We start from the raw sequence: 14,436 nt of genomic DNA, 5'->3' as shown, positions 1-14,436 counted from the left end.
ATAGATCATCCATAAACAGAATATTGTTGTTTAATTTCACTAAATAACTTCAGAGAAATTGGAGAGACTATCAGACCCCAAAACAATAAAAATTACTATTAAAACAATAGTAGTAATCAAAAATTAGAAAGAGTTTTGGAAAATTTTAAATGAGATTGCCAAAGTAAGAGATTTACCTAAAGGAGTGGAAGTTAAAGTGAGGAAATTTCTTGGGATGTTGAACAAGTAAACAAAGTTGTGAAATATCAGACAGAAGTTAAAAGATGTAGAGGATCCATCTCCAAGCCAAACATCTGTCCAAGAGGAATCCTAAAGAAAACATACAAGGCATAAGCATCAAGGAAACAGAAGGAGAAAGTTTTCCGAAGCTGGTAAAGAGTGATAGGGCCCACTTAGTGTGAAAGGTGATGAATGAAAAGGCACATGGGCAGAACAGTACTTATAAAATGTCAGAACACTGAAAGCAAACCTTAAATGCTTGAGGGAGAATCAAGAAAGAAAAGTAGACAATGGAAAAGATATTAATAACAGTATAAACTAGAAGACAATAGAGCAACATCTTCAATGCCTCTAGAATTAAAAAAAAAACAAACTGGAGTTGAAGATCTGAATACAACTTTTCATCCCCCCAGAAACTTAGCCACTAATAGCCTACTGATCACTGGAGGCCCTGCCAGTAACGTAAACAGTTGATTAACACATATTTTGTATATGTATAACATACTATGTTCTTACAATAAAGTGAGTTAGAGAAAAGAAAATGGTTAAGGAAATCATAAGGAGAGAAAATATATTTTCTCTTCATTAAGTGGAAGTGGATCACCATAAAGGTCTTCATCTTTGCCTTCACACTGAGTAGGCTGAGGAGGAGGAGGAAGAGGAGGGGTTGGTCTTACTGTCTCGGGGTAGCGGAGATAGAAAAAATCTGCCTGTAAGTAGACTGTAGTGTTCAAAGGCCAGTTGTAATTTCCTAATCTTCACTATATGCAGCCAAAAGATATGTCTAAATATTTATTGTTCAGAAAACAAGTACATAAGTATATAATACAATTACAGTGACTAAAATTAGAAAATGGCTTGAAGTGGTTTTCTCTGGAATTTGGACTAGGGATTGAGTGATATCAGGACTGAGTTATGTCTCCTTTAAATTTATATGCTGAAGCCCTAACTCCCAATGTGACTGTATTTGGAGATTGGGCCTTTAGGGGAGCAATTAAGGTTAAATGATGTCACAAGGGTTGGGCTTTAAACCAGTAGAATTATCATCCTTAAGAGGATGGATACCCCAATTACCCTGATGTGATTATTACACATTGCATGCCTGTATCAAAATATCCCATGTACCCCATAAATATATATACCTGTTATGTACCCATAATAATTGAAAATGAAATTTAAAAAAAAAAAAGAAAGAAGAGTTGTCCCTCCTCCCCACTCCCATGCACACAGCAAGAAGGCAGAGGTCAACAAGTCAAGAAGAGAAGTATCCCCAGAAATCAACCCTCACACAGGACATTGACCTTGAACTTCTAACTTCCAGAACTGTAAGAAAATAAACTTCTGTTGTTGAAGTCAGCCAGGCTGTGGTATTTTGTTATGGCAGCCCAAGCAGACAAATACAAGTACAAACTTTTCAACTGGCACTCTTCTGTACTGCTGATTTTTAAATATGTACATACCTTTTAAAAATACTGGACTGGAAATTATCATAATAATATTATGTTTTAAATAACAATAAAAGATGTGGCATTTAAATAAATTTGCAGAATGGCTAATTGAGTTATCGTGTATTTAGCGCTATAGTAGGGAAGGCAGATATCACAGTGATGTGACTTGAATAATAATCAGGCTATTATGAAATATAGATTTTTTTTGGGATGTGATAAATCTAAGCCAGTGAGTTGGGCTGTTTTTTTTTTTTTTCCAATAAGTTATTGGAGTGCAGGTGGTATCTAGTTACATGAGTAAGTTCTTTAGTGGTGATTCGTGAGATTTTAGTGCACCTACACTGCACCATATTTGTAGTCTTTTATCCCTCACCCTCCTTCCACTCTTCCCCCCAGTCCCCAAAGTCCATTGTATCACTCTTATGCCTCTGCGTCCGCAGGGCTCAGTTCCCACTTATCAGTGAGAACATACGATGTTTGGTTTTCCATTCCTGAGACACACCACTTAGAATAATAGTCTCCAATTTCATCCAGGTCACTGCAAATGCTGTTAATTCATTGGCTGCATGGTATTCCACCGTATATATGTACCACAGTTTCTTTATCCACTCGTTGATTGATGGGCTTTTGGTTTGCTCCCATGATTTTGCAATTTTGAGTTGTGCTTAAGTCAGTGAGTTTTAAAGTGCTTATCTTGTAGCAACATCTGGTAAGCTGAACATTAAGAAGTTGAAACCCCTATATAATTTACTCCATTGGGCAGCATAGTCATATTCTGTCAGAATACTTGTTTCCCATAAATGCATAGCTATAAGTTGCATAAGGAAAATTAAGCAACTAATTGTTGTTTTTCATATGAATTTAGTAAATAAAAAGTTTTCAACAGAATAGAGAAAAATTTCTTTGTATAAGCAACTTCAAATCTATCACCTTCAATCACTTAGTATAATTTTGAAATTTCTCCTGGAAATTTAGAAATATTTTGGAGTATTCTGTTTCATTTGTTGAAGTATTTTCAATGGAGAGGGCTTAAGAAGGTAATAGCCATCATTATTTAACAGCACACAATTAAAAGTCTATATATATATATATATATATATCAGTCCTATGCCTGTTGGTCTTAAAAAAGCAATAACATGGTTCTTTGTAACCAATTTTGGGGGGATTCAAGTCATGAAGCACTATAGAAACAGCTCCATGGTATGGAAACCATGTAATGATGTATTAATAATTCACCATAATGGGATTTTTATTCTCTATTTTATTTATTTTTTGAGACAGAGTCTCACCGTGTGGCCCAGGCTGGAGGGCAGTGGTGCCATCTCTGCTCACTGCAGCCTTGACGTTCCTGGATCAAGCAATCCTCTCACCTCAGCCTCCCAAGTATCTGGGAATACAGGTATACACCACCACTCCTGGCTAATTTTTGTAGAGACAGTGTTTCACCATGTTGCCCTGGGTTCAAGTGATCTGCCTGCCTCAGCCTACCAAAACGCTGGATTACAGGCGTAAGCCACCCTGCCCAGCCTGTAATGGAATTTTTTAAATTTTATATTATTTTAATTGGAAAATCATACTAGATTTACACAGTACAATGTGGTGCTTTGATGTATGTATGCATGTGGAATGGTTAAATCAAGCTAATTAACATATTCATCACTTCACTTACTTGACATTTTTTGTGCTGATACATTTGAAATTTACTCTCTTACCTATTTTGAAATATACAATGCTTTATCATTGACCATAGTTACCCTGCTGTGCAAGAGAGAGCAAAGCATATTTCTCCTGCCTAGCTGAAACTCTGTACCCTTTGACCAGTAACTCCCCATTCCCGCTCCCTCCGCCCTTTCCCCCAGCCTCTGGTAACCATCATTCTAATCTCTACCTGTATCAGATCAACTTTTTTTAGATTCCACATATAAGTGAGATCATGTGCTATTTGTCTTTCTGTTCTTGGCTTATTTCACTTAGCATAATGTCTTCTAGATTTACTCATGTTGTCTCAAATGACAGGATTTTGCTCTTTTTTAAACCTGAACAGTATTTCACTGAGTAAAGATTAAAGATAGCAAGTGTTGGTGAGGATACAGAGAAAAAGGAACCCTAGTACACTGTTGGTAGGAATGTAAATCAGTACAGTCATTATGGAAAATAGGATGGAGGTTCCCCAAAAAACTAAAAACAAAACTACCTTATGAGCCAGTAATCCCACTTCTGGAATATATTGGAAGGACTTGAAATCAGTATGTCAAAGGGGTATCTGCACTCCTATGTTCATTGCAGCATTATTTACAATAATGAGGTTTCAACACAGAATTCTAGTATTTAGGAAATTTGCTGTCAAGGCTGGGCGCAGTGGCTCACGCCTGTAATCCCAGCACTTTGGGAGGCTGAGGCGGGCAGATCACTTGAGGTCAGGAGTTAGAGACCAGCCTGGTCAACATGGTGAAACCCCCGTCTCTACTAAAAATACAAAAAATTAGCCGAGCATGGTAGCACATGCCTATAATCCCACCTACTCAGGAGGCTGAGACACAAGAATAGCTTGAACCTGGGAGGCGGAGGTGGTTCCAGTGAGCCGAGATCGTGCCACTGCACTCTAGCCTGGGCAACAGAGTGAGACTCCATCTGAAAACAATAATAATAATAATAATAATAATAATAAATAAAAAGAAATTTGCTGTCAAGAGCAGCACTATCTATCTGCCTATTGGAAGAGAAATATTTTGACAAAAATCTCTTCATAACTTATTCCTTCCTGTGACTCAATTTTCTCTTTCACCATAGACACTGCAATTTAAAGATTGACCCCAAGGGCAGCTGCAAAAAGTCCAAGCCTCAATTCTCCAGGAGAATTTTCAAGTTGCTCAGCGAGAGCTATATTAAAGAAATGAGGTAAAAGTTTGAGAAAAACAAGACTAATACCACCTCTGTTTCTTTTTAGCAAATCCCAGGTTTAAATTTTATTACATTCCATTTCAGTTCCCCTGACATCATGTGAAAAAGACCTCTGGAATGATAGAGGACAAATGGAGACACTTACAAACTAGATATTGACACAAGATTTGTAGATCCGTGGGAATATGGAACTCCCGTGATTTGTTATTAATAACGAAGAGAACCATTTCACATTATTTGCTCTCAGATATTTTTCTGATTTCTCAAAGTGTTCTTCAAGCGCTCTGACAGGAAAGAAACTGGGGGAAGTATTAATAGCTTCAGCAAATGTTGGAGAAATGAGATTCCCTGAGCAACCAATGCCATGGTCCGGATGAAAGAGGAGATGCCTGACATCACAGCTGTTTTCATCATCTGCAGGCCAACTCTGGCGGGAAGGAAAGAGTGAGCACACACCTTTGGCTCTCAGAGGTCTTCCCAGACATCCAAGTTGCTACTTGATTTCATTTTAATTAGTACAGTTGAACCACTCATGGGAGCAATACTTGGAGAAAGTTGAAGTATTTTCTCCTGCTTCTTTAACTATTTGCCCATCCAGCCTCTTTGGTATCCATCAATTCTCCTCAAACCCACTCACCCTGCAGCCACGCCCTGTATTACATCTGGAAGACACTCAACCTACACCAACGCCTCCATCTTATTCTAATCCCAATATACTTTGTCCAACCTATTCCATTCTGTCCCTGTCCAACTCCTAAAAAGTACAGTTTCTGTGCGCCCATTGCCACCATCAAAAGGGAGAAAAGGGCCAGTGGTGGTGGATGCTGCATCTAGGATATATTGAGAAACTTTTCAAGAATCATCATCATAGATAGGATATGAAACAGAGAATAGGTGCAGAGTATAGTGGTAGGAAAGTTGGAGTGATTCAGGATTTAGAGATGGTAATCACACAGAACCAGAAAGAAACCTGTGGCTGGTGATGCTTTTCATCTGTCCCAGTCAGCTGAAAAGGAAACGTAGGGGCTAAGAATTACATACGTACATAGCTAACTCTTAGAGCAATTGCTTAGCATTATCCACGAGTTCTAGAGAAAGGTTCTATAACTTTTTCGTAAGTTAACAGCGCAACAAAATCAGTGGTTGAAAGAAATGTCCAGAAACATCTAATTCACTTATTTTCTTAAGATTTTATTGAACAAAGCTTCTCAAATATACCTGAGGCAATCTTCACCTTTGTCTTACACAAAGTACTTTTATGTACCTCTCTTAAGATGTACTAAATTAAATAGCAATTAATTGAAAAATGAAGCTCAATTCATTCATTTATTCAAAATCTGAGCACAGAGAGACACCAGCAGGCTGGAAAATCAGTCGATTCTCTAATGTTGGTCTTAATTCCACAGGGATGCTTGGAAACCTCTTTTGAAAAGTCTGCTGAGAACCTGATTACTGTTTCTATGATTCTGCCTTTTCTTCTCTCTTTTTTTTTTTTTTTTAAATTTTTTTTGAGACAGAGTCTCACTCTGTCGTCCAGGATGGAGTGCAGTGGCACGATCTTGGCTCACTGCAAGCTCCGCCTCCCGGGTTCATGCCGTTCTCCTGCCTCAGCCTCCCGAGTAGCTGGGACTACAGGCGCCTGCCACCACGTCCGGCTAATTTTTTGTATTTTTAGTAGAGACGGGCTTTCATCACGTTAGCCAGGATGGTGTCTAGATCTCCTGACCTCGTGATTTGCCCGCCTTGGCCTCCCAAAGTGTGGGATTACAGGGGTGAGCCACCGCGCCCGGCTGATTCTGTCTTTTCAATTACAAAGTCCTCTGAGAGTTGTCAACAAAAGGTTAAATTGAAACTTGTAAATTGAATGATTTAACCACTGATTTGACTGGGTGTGGTGGCTCATACCTGTAATCCCAGCACTTTAGGAGGCTGCGGGCAGGCAGATTGCTTGAGTCCAGGAGTTCGAGACCAGCCGAGGCGATATCGCAAAACCCCGTTTCTACAAAAAAAAAAATAATAATAAAATAGAAATAAAAAGCCAGGTGTGGCACTCACATGTAGTCCCAACTAGGAGGCAGAGATTGTAGTGAGCCAAGATGGTGCCACTGCACTCCAGCCTGGGCAACAAAGCAAGACCCTGTCTCTTAAAAAAAAAAAAAAAAAACAATGATTTGTTTCCTAGTAACCTATATTTCCTCTGATTGTGCTTGTTCTAAACAAACTAAGAAGGAAAAGGAGGATGAAATGGAGAAACTGGTATTAGTGATACATACAGAAATATTTTTTAAGGGAAGAATCATTGTCGACTTTGTTGCTAATAAAATTATGGATAAATAAGACTAATGATGATAGCTCTATGGTCAGTAAAATGATACTGAATGCCTCTGTTAGGGGGAAGTTTAATGAAAAGGAAAATCAAGTTATCAGGTCAGCTTCTTTAACAGAAATGGGCCATACAATCCATCACCAAAAAGGCCTTGTAAATTCTAAGGTTGCAAGCAAAACTGTAAATTAAACATTAAAAACTTTTTACAGCTAGTTAGTCTAACTGGATTGGAGTATTTTTATGTTATGTGTATATAATACACCTACTGTGATTATTGTAGACATTGATGTCCATTTCCTAGTAAAGGGAGTATAGATTTCCCTCTTTGAGGTATTATAAAATAATAAAGTTACTGTAATTGGATTCTCCTTTTTATATGGTGCCCCCAATCAGCATACAAACGTTTTTCTCATGTTCAGAAAAAAAAAAAAAAAAAATCTTGGCTTGATTTCACTCTTCCCCCATTATTTCTTTGGCACCTTTGCAACAAAACTAGAAAAAAAAAATGGAGTTATCTTTATTCACTTTTGCAAAGTACTTCCCTTCCGTTCTCTGTTAAATCCATTCTAATTAGTTTTCCAATCCCATAGCTCATGGAAAGTGATCTTATTAAGGGCATCTGTGAATCTATATGGCTAAATCTAATGGTCAGTTTTTAGGCCTTATCTTACTTATCAGCAATACTTGATCCAATTGTTCACTCCCTCCTCATTGACATCCTTTCTTCCCTTGGCTTTGAGGACACAACAGTATCCTGGCTTTCTAGTTACCTCACTGACCACTCCTTCTCAATGGCCTTTGCTGCTTTCTTCTCTTTGCATCAACCTCCTAAAATACTCTGGGATTGAGTCCTTGGTTCTCTTTTGCCTTTTCTATCAACACTTATTCCCTAGGTGATCTCATGCAATCATAAGACTTTGAATGCTATCTACACTCAATGCTTCCCAAAAGTCTTATCTCCAGACCAGACCTTTCTCCAAACTCTGGGCTTGTATATCCATCTGCCTCCTCACCAGCTTCACTTTATTATCCAATAGGAATCTCATAATCAACAAGTCCAAAACCAAACTCCTAGTCTTCTACTCCAAAACTCACTTTGTCTACTGCCTTCTCCATCTTGGTCAATGGCAATACATCCTTCTAAGTGCTCAGACCAAAAATCTTGAAGTCTGCCTTGTTTCTTCTCTTTCTCTCACACTCCACATCCAAACCATCAACAAATCTTTTTGGCTTAACCTTCAGTATATATTTAGAATATGGCCCCTTCTTACACAAGCACTGCCATTATCCTGGTCTGGATTACCACCATCTCTTTTCTTTGGATTACTAAATAGTCTCCATTGTTCTCCTGTCCCCCTACAATCTATTCACGGGGTTGACAAACTACTCCCCAGTGGCCAGACTGGGTTCACTGCTTGCTTTTGTACATCCTAAAAGCTAAGAATGATTTTATATTTTTAAAACAGTTGGAAAAAAAATCAAAATAAAAAATCTTTTGAGGGACATGACAATTATATAAAATTTCAGTGCTCATAAATAAAGTTTTAATGGAACACAACCACACTCATTCATTTACATATTATGCATGGCTACTTTTGTGCTACAATAATTGAATAGTTGTGACAGAAACTGTATAGCCCACAAAGCCTAATCACTCTAGCCCTTTACAGAACAGTTTGCCAACCTCTGGTGTATTCTCAACAGGTCAGTTACAGTGGTTCTCTTAAAACTTAAGTCAGATAAGGTCATTCCTCTGCCCTCCAGTTTTCTCATATCAAAAGTCAAAGTCGGCCGGGCATGGTGGCTCATGCCTGTTATCCCAGCACTTTAGGAGGTCAAGGCAGGCAGATCACTTGAGGCCAGGAGATCGACACCAGCCTGGCCAACATGACAAAAGCCCATCTCTACTAAAAATACAAAAATTAACTGGGCATGGTGGTGGGCACCTGTAGTCCCAGCTACTCCTGAGGCTGAGGCAAGGGAATCTCTTGAAGACAGGAGGCGAAGGTTGTAGTGAGCCGAGATTATGCAACTGCACTCCAGCCTGAGTGACAAAGCAAGACTCCGTCTCAAAAACAAAAAGCCAAAGTCTTTAAACAAGACCCATATGATCTGGTCCCAGTTGCCTCTCTCTTTCTTTTTTTTTTTTTTTTTAATCCCCTACACATCTTCTCCCTGCTGACTTCTTCTTGATGCTCTGCCTTCCTGCCCTTCTTTGGTCATACTTATGAACTCTCCAACCAGACCTGTGACATTGGCTCATCACTGTCTGGAATGCTTTTCTCCTGGATAGCTGTATGGATAAATCCCTCACCCCCATCAAGCCTTTGTTCAAATGGCACCTTTTAGTGAGGCCTGTCCTGACCACCCTAACTTAAATTTGTTACTTGTTCCATGCTGTATTCCTGGTCCTCTCACCCTGCTCTATTTTCCTCTTTTTTTCTACCGTACTTATCATTTCCTAATATACTGTTTATTTATCATGTTATAATAAACATAATGGGACATAAGCTCCACAATGGCAGACATTTTTGTCAGTTTTATTCACTGGTGCATCCCAAGAGCCTAAAACAATCCCTGGCACATAGTAGGTGCTCAATAAATACGTGCCTGGATTTGAACTGAATTTCTGATATATTATTTTTCATGTCTATGATATGTTTAATTGATGCTGAGCCCTTAAAAATGTATCCTCCCTCAAACCAAACATCATATGTTCTCACTTATAAGTGGGAGCTAAGCTATGAGGATGAAAGGCATAATAATGATATAAAGAACTTTGGGGACTCAGGGGGAAGGGTTGGGAGGTGGGTGAGGGATTAAAGAGTACAACGGGTACAGTGTACACTGCTTGAGTGACGGGTACACAAAGATCTCAGAAATCACCACTAAACAACTTTTCCATGCAACCAAACACTACCTGTTCCCCAAAAACTATTGAAATTTTAAAAAATGTATCCTCTCAAATATAATAGCTTATCCCCGTTAGAGCATGAACATTTGACAATTTTCTGCTTTATGATATAGTCATCCTCTGTAGTTAAAAATTAGACATGGCCTTATATAAATTCTTACAGATCATAAAAAAGAGTCCACCGTCCATCATTTTCTCTGTAAGAAGCCTATTCATTGAGTCATCAATATTACAGTAAGGAAGTACTTGTGGTTACAAGCTAAAAACTCCTGTAATTCAGTAAAACTCAGTCTCAACTTCCCATTTAAAAGCCCAGAGAACTAGTCATCTACATGCAAGAAAGTGTTTGAATTGAGCATTTGTTTGACTTGTTATTCATTTATTGAGTACCTTCTGCAAGCAGAGCATATACATCAGAATTTTTTTTTAACTGTGTCCCAGACTTTAAAAAAACTTTGAATCTAGACAGGAAGATAGATGTGTCACTGCAGTATAAAAATCATTGCAGTTTCTGAATGTTACTATAGAGCAGTGTTACTCCATAGAAGTCAATCCTAAGCAAAAAGAACAAAGCTGGAGGCATCACACTACCTGACTTCAAATTACACTGCAAGGCTATTATAACCAAAACAGCATGGTACTGGTACATACAAAAACACACATGGATCAATGGAACAAAATAGAGAATCCAGAAATAAAGCCACATACCAACAACCAACTTATCTTCAATAATGCTAACAAGAAGTTACACTGGGCAGAGGACTCTGTTTTCAATAATTGGTGCAGGAAAAATTGGATAACCACATGTGGAAGAATGAAACTTGACCCCTATTTCTCATGCTACAAAAAATATTAAGAAGGATTAAAGACTTAAACATAAAACCTGAAACCATAAAAATCCTAGAACACCTAAGAAAAACTCTTCTAGAAATTGGCCTACACAAAGAATTCATGACTAAGATGTCAAAAGCAAATGTAACAAAAACAGAAAAATGAAACTTAAACTAAAAAGCTTCAGCACAACAAAAGACATAATCAACAGAGTAAATAGTCTACAGAAAGGGAGAAAATATTTGCAAAGTATGCATCCAACAAAGGACTGATACCCAGAACCTATAAGGAAAAACTTAATAAGAAAAAAAGCACTTGTATTACAAACCCAAAACCCCTGCCATTCACTAAAACTCAGTGTCAACTTTCCATTTAAAAGCTCAGAGGTCATTCATATGCAAGAAAAACTGTTGAATTAAGCCTTTTTTTTTTTTTTTTTTGAGACAAGGACTTATTCTGTCACCCACTGCAACCTCCACCTGCCAAGTTCAAGCAATCCTCCCACCTCAACCTCCTAAGCAGCTGGGACTACAGGAGAGCACCACCATGCCTGGCTAATTTTTTGCACTTTTTTGTAGAATGGGGTTTCGCCATGTTGCCCAGGCTGGTCTCAGAACTCCTGACTCAAGCCATCCATCCGCAGCAGCCTCTCAAAGTGCTGGAATTACCGGCATAAGCCACCACGGCCTGCCTGAATTGAGCTTGTTTGGCTCAATTCAACAAGAAAAAAACAAATAACTCCATTTAAAAGTGGGCAAAGGATGGCTAGGCACGGTGGCTCATGCCTGTAATCCCAGCACTTTGGGAGGCCGAGGCAGGTGGATCACCTGAGGTCAGGAGTTCAAGACTAGCCTGGCCAATATGGCGAAACCCCATCTCCACTAAAAATACAAAATTAGCCAGGCATGGTGGTGCACGCCTGTAATCCCAACTTCTCTGGAGGCTGAGGCAGGAGAATCTCTTAGAACCGGGGAGGCGGAGGTTGCAGTGAACCGAATTCATGCCACTGCACTCCAACCTGAGCAACAAAGGAAGACTCTGTCTCAAAAAAAAAAAAAAAAGTAGACAAAGGACGTAAACAATGATGAATAGACATTTCTTCAGACACACAAGCAGCCAACGAACATGAAAAATGCTCAACATCACTAATCATCTGAGAAATGCAAATTAAAGCCACAATGAGATACCATCTCATGCCAGTCATAATGGCTATTAATTTAAAAATCATAAAACAGCTGATGTTGCCAAGGATGTGGAGAAAAGCAAACGCTTATACACTGTTGGTGAGAATACAGAAAAAGTATGGAGACGTCTCAAAGAACTAAAAGTAGAACTACCATTTGACCAACCAATCCCACCTAGTACCTACTCAAAGGAATAGAAATCATTCTATCAAAAAGATGCCTGCACTCTTTGTTTATCACAGCACTATTCACAATAGTGAAGGCATGGAATCACCCTAACTGTCCATCAACAAATGACTGGAGAAAGAAAATATGGTATGCATACATCATGGAATAATATGCGACCCTAAAAAAGAATAAAAGCAGGTCTTTTGCAGCAATATGGATGGAGCTGGAGGCCACCACCCTAAGTGAAATAACTCAGAAACAGAAAGTCAAACATTACATGTTCTCACTTGTAAGTGGGAGCTAAACAAGGGATACACATGGACATATAGAGGGAAATAATAGATACTGGGGAGAGTCGGAGGGGGCAAAGGTCACAAATTACCTATTGGGTACAATGTTCAGTATTCAGGTGATGGGTAGACTAGAAGTGCAAACCTCACAATTATACAATATAACCATGTAACAAAACTGCACATTAATCCTGAATCTATAAGAATAAAAAAAAATTTAAGGCTAAAAGAAAAAAGTGAAAGTTGTTTTAATAATATACTTTAACTCACTATTATAAAATAATATCATTTTGATGTGAAATCAATATGAAAATTATTAATGAGATATTTTACATTCCCTTCTGTTTGCTCAGTCTTGAAAATTCCATGTATACTTAAAACACATGGCAATTTGGAAACTAAATTTTCTTCAGAAATACTTGAGCCGTATTCAAAGTTTGTAAAATGTACACTTGAAAAAAAGGACTTACGAACCCAAATTGATCTAAACAGACTTACAAGTTTTTCATAACTGAATTGAGTGTTTTGTTTTGTTTTGTTTTGTTTTTTGAGACAGAGTCTCACTGTGTTGCCCAGGCTGGAGTGCAGTGGCACGATCTCGGCTCACTGCAAGCTCCGCCTCCCGGCTTCATGCCATTCTCCTGCCTCAGCCTCCCGAGTAGCTGGGCCTACAGGCGCCCCCCCACCATGCCCGGCTAATTTTTTGTATTTTTAGTAGAGACGGGATTTCACCGTGTAAGCCAGGAAGGTCTCGATCTCCTGACCTTGTGATCTGCCCACCTCGGCCTCCCAAAGTGCTGGGATTACAGGCCTGTGTGTTTTTTTTAACTTGAAATTCAATTCATAAAAATGAAGTAAAAGTGAAAATTCAGTTTCTCTGTCTCACTACTCACATTTCAGATGTGCCGTAGCCACACATGGCTCACAGATACCATAGTGAATAGCACAAGTTTAGAGCAGGGACTGTCAAATATTTTCTGTAAAGGACTAAAGAGTAAATATTTTGGCCGGGCATGGTGGCTAACACCTGTAATCCCAGCACTTTAGGAGGCCTAGGCGGGTGGACTGCTGGAGCCCAGGAGCTCGCCACCAGCCTGGGCAACACGGTGAAACCCCGTCTCTACTAAAAAATACAAAAAAAAATTAGCTGGGCATGGTGGCCTGTGCCTGTAGTCCCAGCTACTTGGGAGGCTGAGGCAGGAGAATTGCTTGAACCCAGGAGGCAGAGGTTGCAGTGAGCCCGTGCCACTGCACACCAGCCTGGGTGACAGAGAGAGACTCCGTCTCAAAAAAAAAAAAATGTAAATATTTTAGGCTTTGCAAGCCATAGATGTCCCTGCTCTAGAGGATTCTGCTTGAGGGATCAAAGAAATCTTTAAGAAGGTCACCTCTAAGCTGGGATTTTAAAGATGAGTAGGATTTCAAATGTATAAACATAGAAGGGTGCAGGAAAGAGCATTCCATTGAGGCCTGAGCGTGAACAAAATGACAGAAGTGTGAGGGCTGTGGTACTGCTTGGAAAAGGAATCAGCATACAGGATGAGAGGGCTGGAAGGAGGGAAGGCAATGTACCAGTTACTCTCCCTGTGACTGACCCAATTACAGGTATTCTCCAACTTTTCTGCCCTGCAGGGACTGACCACTATAGACTGCATCATGCATGCCCTTTTGTCCTCTGTGTTCCAATGGGTTTGGCCACAGGGGCTCTGGCTTGAGATCAGACTACAAGGGCAGAGACAGGTAGGTGAGCATTTATCCCTGGTTCCCTCCCTGCTTCTTGGCTGCTCCGGCAGTGTTAGCTCCATAGTTACAGGTCCTGTCTTCTGTGACTCCAAGTTCCCTCTGGGGTTCAGTATCATTCCCTGTTTTTTCTGTTCTTTCAGCTTTAGGAGTGGTAACCGCTTTGCTGTGACTAATTCCTAAGTGTTTCACCATCCCTGATTGGTTCCTGTCACCCCACCCACCTCTTTGTAAATCGTCTGTACGTTTTCCTCAGTTAAACCCTTTGAGGAGACCATTTGTTTTTGGCCAGCCTCTTCACTGACTCAGATAGATTGAAGCTGCATCATCATCAGAGGGTCTCACATGACAGGCTATAAAGTTTGACCTGTATTCAGTAGACAACAGAGAGCATCAAGGCTCTTAGCATAGAGTT

Source organism: Macaca thibetana, chromosome 7 (assembly GCF_024542745.1).
Source record: "Macaca thibetana thibetana isolate TM-01 chromosome 7, ASM2454274v1, whole genome shotgun sequence".
NCBI classification, from domain to species: Eukaryota; Metazoa; Chordata; class Mammalia; order Primates; family Cercopithecidae; genus Macaca; species Macaca thibetana.
This window is presented reverse-complemented; position numbering follows the sequence as displayed.